Source organism: Dryobates pubescens, chromosome 3 (assembly GCF_014839835.1).
Source record: "Dryobates pubescens isolate bDryPub1 chromosome 3, bDryPub1.pri, whole genome shotgun sequence".
In the NCBI taxonomy this organism is placed as follows: Eukaryota; Metazoa; Chordata; class Aves; order Piciformes; family Picidae; genus Dryobates; species Dryobates pubescens.
In genome coordinates this window covers 6,138,143-6,147,919 of record NC_071614.1, presented here as the reverse complement: position 1 = coordinate 6,147,919, position 9,777 = coordinate 6,138,143, and positions in this window count along the sequence as shown.

Sequence of the window (9,777 nt, the reverse complement as noted above, 5' to 3'; positions counted from 1 at the left end):
CACTCACTGATTTGTTTAGGGCTTGGATACACATGGAAAAGTTTGAATCACTGAATTGGAATTATTTTCTCACTGTGTGTTTACAGCTACCCTTGGCACATCCAGTTGCTCTTCAGGACTCAGCAAAGGACAAAATGCTTACAAACAAGTTAGAAGAGGAGCAGTGCTGCTGGATGCCTGGATAACCCTCCCACTAAGGTAGCGTAAATATCTGGCCAAGCTGTCATGAATGGAAGGAATTTTTAGACTTAGCTTCTGTCATCTCAGCACAGCTAAGATAACATGACTGTTGGTTTCCTGCAGATTCAAGTCAAATTTCTGAGGCAAGATCAGAGAGGCCAGGAGCAATGTCACAGAAAAATCCATCTTTCACAGTTCCACCTAAGGTGGTGCTCTTTATGCATCATCTGGACAGCTCCCACTGTCATGTCTTAATTGTATCAGGATAGCATCCAGAAGCCTGAGTTCCAGTTGAGGGCATTACTGTCAAAACCATGAAACAATAAGACAGTCTCCATTCCAAAGACATGTGTTTAAATTCACGGTGATCCTTCACAGAATTTAGGACATTTGAACATAATGTTAAAAAGAAAAACTCCAAAAACAATGGGGGACGGGGGGGAACCAACACCCAAAAACTATGGGGAATGACTGACATTACATTCTGGCACAATATGTCAAATTATTGTTATCAGGCTGTCTCCAGCTCAGTGTGTTGCACAGCAGAGTACAGCAGAAGTTATTTGTCAAAAATGAAAGACTGCCATGAAGTAATCTGCAGCAGATCTGGCTGTCAACCTGAAAAAGACCAAACCCAAACCAAACAAACCCCAAACCCAGCAGCCCTGATGTACTTTTCTAGCATGCAGGCTGGAAGAAATAATAGATCAAAAACTTACAAAGTCTGCAACTAAGGAAACTATATGGCCTTTCATCAGGAGGCTCAGACTGTTCTAAGTGTTGCATTACACTCTGAATAATTCTTCACTCCAGTGTAGAAAGATGGATTATCTAAAGCCAAGTTACTATATGGGAGAGGAATGATGTCAAGACAAAGCCTGAAGAAAGGTTTAGCATGTCTTTCTGTTTCTGCTCAGCAAGGACAAAGAAAATATGCTTAAGAGAAGGAAAGACTGCAGCTGATGGTATATGGCTAATAGTAAATATCCTACTTGGATACATAAGAGTGGGACTGGTGGTTCATTATAACTGTTCATTATTGATTAGGTACAATAATATCAGCAGGAGTTGTAGCTACTGCACAATACAGAGGACTCAGACATTGATCTGCTATGCTCCTTCATCACCCAGGGTGGTATTCATCTTCTCTAACAACAGCCACCCAAAAATAAGCTGCCTAATCTATGCTAGTGATGTAGATTCCTTCTGTGGAGGTAAATGCACTTCCTCTCATCTCTAGGTAGGTATTCACAGTGCATAAGATGAATTGTCCTTTGGAGGGGCCTCACTCTCTGTGAATTTATCTACATGATTATGATAGATCAGGTACCTACATGTTAGGGGGAATAATGTTGGATATGACAAAACTCATGCTTGTGTATTTGATAGTAATGGAATGTCTCCCCTGCACAGCAAAAATCCATGAAGCCATACCTTACTATCTCACTAAAAGGCACCTTGGGAACCTATGCAGAGAAATTTGTGAGGAATAATCTAGCCTGAGAAGGAGACTGATTTGCTCCAGAGAAGGAGCTGAGCAGCTGTTGATACAAAAATGTCTCCATACCCTCTGCAAGTCACAGCAGTTACACAAGAATGGGAGCGATACCTACTACCTGGGAGGTTTAATACCCTCAAAGATCTATATAAAAGTTATCACATAAAAGCATAAAGCAGAATACTGGCACTACCTAGGGAAGCTCAGCTTATTATCACTGCTCTTGTATCTCCACTCTTGCAAAACTAGGTGGTCCTGGTTTGTAGAGCAGTATCCTGTTCCTGTGACAGGTGAACTGTCCTTTTCTATTTGCTTAGCAATGACAACTTACCTATGGCAATAATAATGTACAGACTTAATCTAAAAGTACATGCACTTTAAGATGCTAGTTTTGCCTAGTTGTGTTAAAATTTGACCTTCCCCCCCTCCCCCCCCCCCCCAGTAATTCAGATTTGAACTGCTTCTCTATTACTGGTGTCTACTTTGTGCACTTAGATGCATGTCTGTACTTGGGGGCCAATGCACTCTCAATGTCTTGGGAGTGTTATCCCTTTCACTTAAAACATAAAGCAGCAGATGACTTTGAAAGAAAACTGGTTTAAGCTGATACTGATATTAGAGAAGAGAAATCTCACAATAATGTAGGATCAGAGTATATCACACACAGGAAAAAAAAAGCCAATACAGCAAGGAAGCTCTGGATATTGTTTATTCTGCACCACAAAAGAAAGAAGATAACATTCCATAAAATCATGCATAAAATTTGGCTTAAAGCACCTAAGAAAATTGCATGTAAGGAATGATATATAACCAAATCTTGGCCCCACGCAGCAGTTTTCAAATGGATGATTATTACAAGTGTTTTAAGCATATATAACTTTGATCAAATTATGTGTCAGTGTGACATGAGCAGAAAATCCTCTGCAGCATGTTTTCACTGCTATTGTTTAAAGAAATGGTGAAAATTTGCTTGTGATTGAAAGTTCAGCAGCAAGGTTCTCTTCCCTCCATTTATCTCCTTCATGGTGTTTTGACAGATCTTACATGCTCAGCTGCAGTAGTGACTAAAATAAAGCCATACTTCTATAAGCTCTAAGCTAAGCAGATACTATTCAGATGAAAGGGGAAATAAAACTGAAGCAGCACTAAGGGTGAAGAGAGAATCAAGTTGTTCAAAGAATGCATTTGCTTGTGCAAAAATGTATCCAAAAATGCAAGGAATTGAGGAATATAAGGAACTTCTCTCTCCTTTTTTACATGTTGGCAATGAATTAAATATTCTCTGCATTAGTATCTGGCTTTAATATTATTGCATTTTTCACCTGTCTAGAAAAGCATTCTTAGAAATGAGACAGTAATGTGGTTTTAAAGTATTAGAATCTAGAATTAGAATGAAATTACAATTTAGCCTTTACTTCTGTGATAGTCCTGAGGCTACTTCCAACATCCTGATACATTCTGGGGGCAAGCATCCTCAGGATAACATCTACTTTAATGAATTAATTTTAGAAGTGGCTTTGGTAGGAGAAATGTTATGGTAAGTTGCTCTTTTGTTTTTTTTCACTTTGTCAGTATACTTCCAATGAGCAGGGGTAGATAATAGGAATAGTTTTTAAAAGATATCTGCACAGACCAAAAACCTGTAATGATTAGGGTAAAAACATAATCACTCTGTATGGCTTTTATTCTTCAGCTGGCATGACTCAGAAATAGTTCCACAGGTAAGACTCATCATCATTACTCTCACCTGCAGGTTATTAAGTACCACAGTTGTTAGAATTCATGATGCCCAATATGTTTTCAAATCAGAAGAGGGGAGCACGGCGTGAGATTTAATACATCTAAGTGCCGGGTTCTACACACTGGCTGCAACAATCCCATGCAGCGCTACAGGCTGGGGTCAGAGCGGCTGGAGAGCGGCCAGGCAGAAAGAGACATGGGGGTACTGGTTGATAGTAGGCTGAACAGGAGCCAGCAGTGTGCCTAGGTGACCAAGAAGATCAATGGCATCCTGGCCTGGATCAGGAATAGTGTGGCCAGCAGGAGCAGGGAGCTCGTTCTGCCTGGTTAAGCCATACCCTGAGTACTGTGTCCAGTTCTGGGCCCCTCAGAATATAAAATAACCATTTGTTATTTTTAACTATGGCTTTATTAATGCACACAGATGTAAATCTGGAAGACTTTCACACTTGGAAAGTTCACCTCTGTTCTTCATTTCAGACTGTCACCCAGTGAATTCATCAGTGTCACTTAATGTCTTGTAGTCACGAGTTTCTATCAAAAGCTCAGGCACTGCCACAGTCAGCCCCATTGAAATATGCTCAACCGTTTTTGAGAAGTTGATTGTGCTGCAGTTAAAAGGGTGAATTACCCTGACTCACCTGAAGCCTTTAAGAATTTATGTTTGAAAAGGGCTTGTTGGTGTACTCTACTGAGTTTGACTTTAATGTGTGTGATAAAAAAATCATTTCAAGGATGAGGATCAAGTTTTCAAACTTTGTTCTGATTCTAGATGCATAAATTAAATACATGTAGCTAAATAGTTAGGTCAGCCAAGAACTCAAAGCTCTGAGCTTCCCTGTAATAATCAGGTAAAACCATGCAGCCCCATGAACTTAGACTAGCAATTAAACAAACCAGCAATGACAAGGTAAGGAAAAACCAGGAACCTACATTTCAAGATGAGGGATGAAATAGAAACTCAGAACTCTTGTTTAGAATAGACTGGTTGTTAGGATTGGATTTATGCTGCATTGCTGGGCACTGAGGTAAGTAAAGAACAGTGAAATTAATAGACAGGGCACTAGATATTGTCATTTAGGCTCCCATTCCCATGAAAGGCTGGACCAGATGATTCTTAAAGCCCCTTCCAACCTGGACCGTTCTATGACTCTATTAATAGCAGACTACAAGAGGTAGCTGCCGACTTCAGCGAACTCCAGCCATGCTCATTATGAACTCTACACCATCTGCTATGCAATAGTATATAACTGGGGCCTAAAATTCTGATGAGTATTCTGTTTATGGTCACTGATTTCCAAATTGCTGACTAGAAGGTACCTCCTGAACTGTGCACAGGCTTTGTTTCAGTAGGAACTGTGGCTTCACACCAAAAGAGAGCCTGGCAGTGACCGAATGCTTGTGCATCATGGATAATCTTGGAATCAGGACCTGAAAAAAAAAGAGCTGGAGAACTCAATAACTTGTAGCATGCTTGTACCTTGGGCTGCTGGAGGAGAGGATACAGAATGTGCCTTTTGGTTACCTTTGCTGCCATAAGCCACTGCTTAAAAATGCAGAGGGAACTATTGCAGTGATCTATTCTGCAGCAATACAAGGAAGCTTGAAAGAAGACCATGCCTCAGTTATTAGTCCCCCCAGAGCTGTTAGGGTCTGACATTTTACCTGTATAATGGCAAGTTTTATCTTACAGTTTAATATCCAATACAAAATTTAATACAAAATATAAAGCTTCTATTCAAGGCTGCAGATGGGAAACAAACCAAAAAATACTTTCATACCAAATTCTGGCATCTCCTGTCACGCTGCTAGCTCTACAGCTAGGCCAAAACATTCCTGCCTGTTCTTGCCCTTCTTTTTTTGTTAAGTAGGAAGGTGTCTTGCAGAATATTGTCATTTCAAAACTTAAGATGAGATGCCTTACTGCCTCACAAAATTTGTAACAAGAAATATAAGAAAAAAGTTGCATTTTAAAAAGTGCCTGGTAGCCTCCAGAGCCCAAGCCAGGCTCATTGAAGCCCAGGGGACCCCAGCTGGTTTGGAAGATGCCTTTCCATTACCTGGCAGTTACTGACTTTCTGTAAAAAGGAAAAAAAAATATATGTGCATTTATTTTTACATTTCAGTGTTTTCCTTCATTTTCATCGCTACTTTCAAGAGAAACAAAACAGGAAATTTTCACAAAGAATAGAACAGAAGTAACCAGGCTGGAAACCACCTTTGAGATCATCGAGTCCAACCTATCACCCAACACCATCTAATGAACTAACCCACGGCACCAAGTGCCCCATCCGGTCTCTTCTCAAACACCTCCAGTGATGGTGACTCCACCACCTCCCTGGGACAGAAGACTCATCTGAAACCAGGCTGTCTCACATGAAACACCCCGAGGAGTGAAACGGATCAGGAAAAGATGAGGTGCTGTGCAAATAAACTGAATGAGAAACGCAGGATTAGAATAAGGTAAGCACACTGTCCATGCTCACAGTTGCTTTTTCCTGCCTAGGCTACTGCTAGGTGACTGATAATACTTTGGCTTTTCACTCTATGCTACTTTGAATAGCACATTGCCTTACATAAACTCCTCAGTGAGACTGGCTCTCATTCTTGACACATATGTTAGGTACAGAGGCATATTCATATTTCAGAGAAGGTTTTAATTCTGCTCTTTCCCTCACACACAAAAGCCCTCCTTGCCTTTCTTGAACAGCACAACTTTGTGCTAAAATTGAGACCAATGACTCAATCTCTTTCCTGTTTCTTCCCTGTAGAAGTCAAATTTCCTAATCAATCTCTTTGGCTAGGATTGTTTTCAGGACAACTATTACCTTCCTATGGAAACACTTTTATGTGTGCATCTATCTACAGTAATAGATCAGATCCATACTTGCCAACAGAATTTCAAAATTCTCATATTATAGAAATTCAGACCAGGTATGTGCCAAGCATTCCTGAATGGTTATGGAAAGAAACACTGATTTCCACAACTTCAGCATTTTTGTTAATTTGATTGGAAGGCTGAGATAAATATGAGCTATTTGCATTGTTAGCAGGCAGTAACATGGAATATTACGCAGATGATCGCAATGAAATTGAATTTTCCAACAGTTAGCACATAAAAGATAACTGAGAATACTACAAAAAAGAAGAGAAAAATATCATTGGAAAGAGATTTTAGGGTATCACTTTAACAGTGGATGGTAAGCATTCCTGTTCTAATGCCTTTGATGCAAGGACAATCACTCTAATGTTGCCACGCAGACAGATGTAAGTCACTACTATTATTTGCTTTTGCATGTATAGGATCTGTCTATGGAAGACCATGAGGTATTTCATACTCCATGGTGCCTTTGTTCAGGAAAACACTAGTGTTCTATGTGCACCCCAGATGCTTTAGCCAAATACAATATCCCACCCCAGGACAATGCATCTTGCACAGGGATTCATTACCTTGATAGCTGAAAACTGCTAGTAAAATTACTGAATGATGGCACATAGCCTCAACCATGTTCAGATGTTGTGAAAGCAAATCCTAGCTTGAGATATATTCATCCTAGCATCCTTGGTGAGCGTGAGGACTCTCTGGTACAGAGATGATCATGGGCAGAAGTGAGATGAGAGCACCTGCATCCTCCACTCTGGCAGCTGCAAGCACCACGCTGAACATCCATTATCCCCAGAGCAGCTGGTTTGCTGGAGTCAGACAGGTGTAGCCCAACACTGTTATTTCTTTTCTCTTCCTAATTGCTAGTTTCTGGAAAGAACAAACAAGATACTTACAGTTAAATAAATATGTATGGAAATCCCTTTATGGCTTTAGATGACAAACTGAATAAAATTCTCTTCACATTAGTAGCATCCATAGATACAAGCTGGAAATTTTGTTTTTCAGCATAACTGCCGTGGGACTTAGTCTGTTATTTCTAACATCTCAATGAACTTGTTTCTTACACTGGTGTGAAACTAACTGTGCATTTACAACACGCTGTTCTCATAGCTGTCAAGGGGTTTGAATTCACCAAGTGTTTCATTTTCACAAAGTGTCAGTTTATCAGACCACCTCAGAGCACATTCCCAACCACAGTCCAAAGGTTTTCAGATTTGGGATGCTCGGTCAGTTCTGAGAGAGCCTCTCAATATAGCTAGAGAGGCTCACCCCCTGCAATGTAGGACATCAGGTACTTCACCTTGCACCAAGGTTTTTCACATCCTGAGGCAATGTGAAAAATTAAGCTTTTCCCTGTGCTTTAGATTGTGGAAATGCAGGAAAATCTTTTCTGCTCAGCTTTAATTATTTGCCTGTCCTTCCAAAGAGGGCATTCAAGGACTTTGTTTAAAAATCACTGTATAATTAATGGATATGCTTAATAGTATGATAGTGGAGTTATTTGCATTCCCTTTTTAATACAAGCCCAGGGCAAAGACAAGGGAGAGGTGGGCTTCTATTATCTAGTGAATAGTAAAGGCATTACAGCTGTGAAAACAGAGATCCAAATCTTGTACAGAAAACGGTGAGATACCTTTTCAGAAGTAATGAAGAAAATTGTTAACAGAGTCTACTGCTGAAGTATCGTGCTTTCAGAGTTAGGTAAATGAAATGCAACTGCAGTTGAAAGTCATCTGTTTTGTTATCTCCTGCACTTTTAGTGGGATGATTTTGTTTGATTTTTGTTTTTCCCCTCTCCTCTCTAGGTGTTAAATTCTTGCTGGTCTTGCTATCAACCTCTGTTATGATCCCCTAGCTATGTATATGTGAACAAAACTATAGATGTTGGCAAGATGGCTTACTGTAAGGCATGTCTTTTCACATTGTAGGCATTTATGCATATTTAATCCAACTTTGTATACAGATTTTGGGGTTTATTTCATGCTAGAAATTCCAGTCAGTAGCTGTGAGAATTCTCCCTTGACAGTGAGCCATCTTGTGCCTTAAACAATGCCAGTTTGCTGTTTTTACTAGAAGCACAGCAGCCTTTGTGGTTCCAAATTCCACAGATCTTGAGGTTTGCTCTTACCTAATGATGTGAACAAGGATTCAGAAAGGGAGTTATGAGTCTGTCAAATTATGCCTGTTGACAAGGACTTGTGGGATTGTTGCTTTAAGTTCTTGGTAGGTCTTCATAAAAATCCAGAGGAGGAAGATCCTGTGGGAGGCATATCTCTTAATTCCAAAGTTCCCATCCACCTCACTCCATTTGGTAGCTGGCATCTTGTGATTTCTTCCACACTCATGCAAAGCAGCCACTTATGATTAATGCCATCTACTTCTCTTTGGGCACTTATTGGATATTCAGCAACTGCAGAAAAATCCTGAACTTTGTCTTGAAGTTGACTTCTTAGTGATTCATTTATCTGACAGTTCTAGTGTTGGCTGTAATACAACTATTGACAAGTCCCCAAGGAAGAAAGGTACTATTCATTTTGTTACTTCCACCACCATTTGCCTAGAGTCAATGGCTTCAAACCAAATCTTCCCTCTTCTCCCTTTACCTTTAATCTGAAACACTCTCAAGATGAATATGACTGTACAGGGATCAGAATCAAGATACAGCAGACATTTGCTGGATTCTAATTATTAACAATTTCCACAGCTGTCATATAGCACCTCAGTTTTAATTGGTTGCACTAATAAAAGGAATATTTCTGTGCACTAAGGTGCAGACAATCCTCATGTAATTTAGACAGCCTGCTGTTAGCAGCCCTATGGGTAAGTACTCAGGGACTGCTACTTACTACAAAAGGCTTCCCCTAAATTAAAATAGTGCATTTGAAACTGAAATAATGCATATGTTGCATTAATATAGTCATAAATTACGCTCAGTCAAGCTGCTTTATGTCACTGGAGGAGTTTTAATCAATCAGATTGTGTTCTCTCTTTAGTATTGTTCCATTTGGAATTGTCCAGAGAGCTGTCCTGAAATAGAAGATTATTAATTTTATTTTTTTCAATTACTGAACACAAATGGTCACAGCAGTTGCAGATGTTGCATAACAAATACACTGAGAAAAAGACCTGTTCTGGATGTAACATTTACTGCCCTCTGACTGCTTGATTCCTTAGCAAAGACGGAGTGAGGCAATAGCGTGAGAGCTTGAGACCCTGTGTATCATTTATCAAATCAGGTCAAACAAGACATTAAATACAGTAAATACTTTTTATAAAGATGTGGCCTAAATCTAGAGAAGATCTTGTATCTTCTGGGAGGTACTTTGAGTTTCAAGCTCTAAGGACCTATCTACACAAAAGGAACTGTATGAACTGTAACCAAAAATCACATGTACATTACTGGGCTCTGGAAGCTGTGGCAATAAATTTTCTAGCAAATTTTAACACATTCTGCAATCTCTTCTGAGCAACA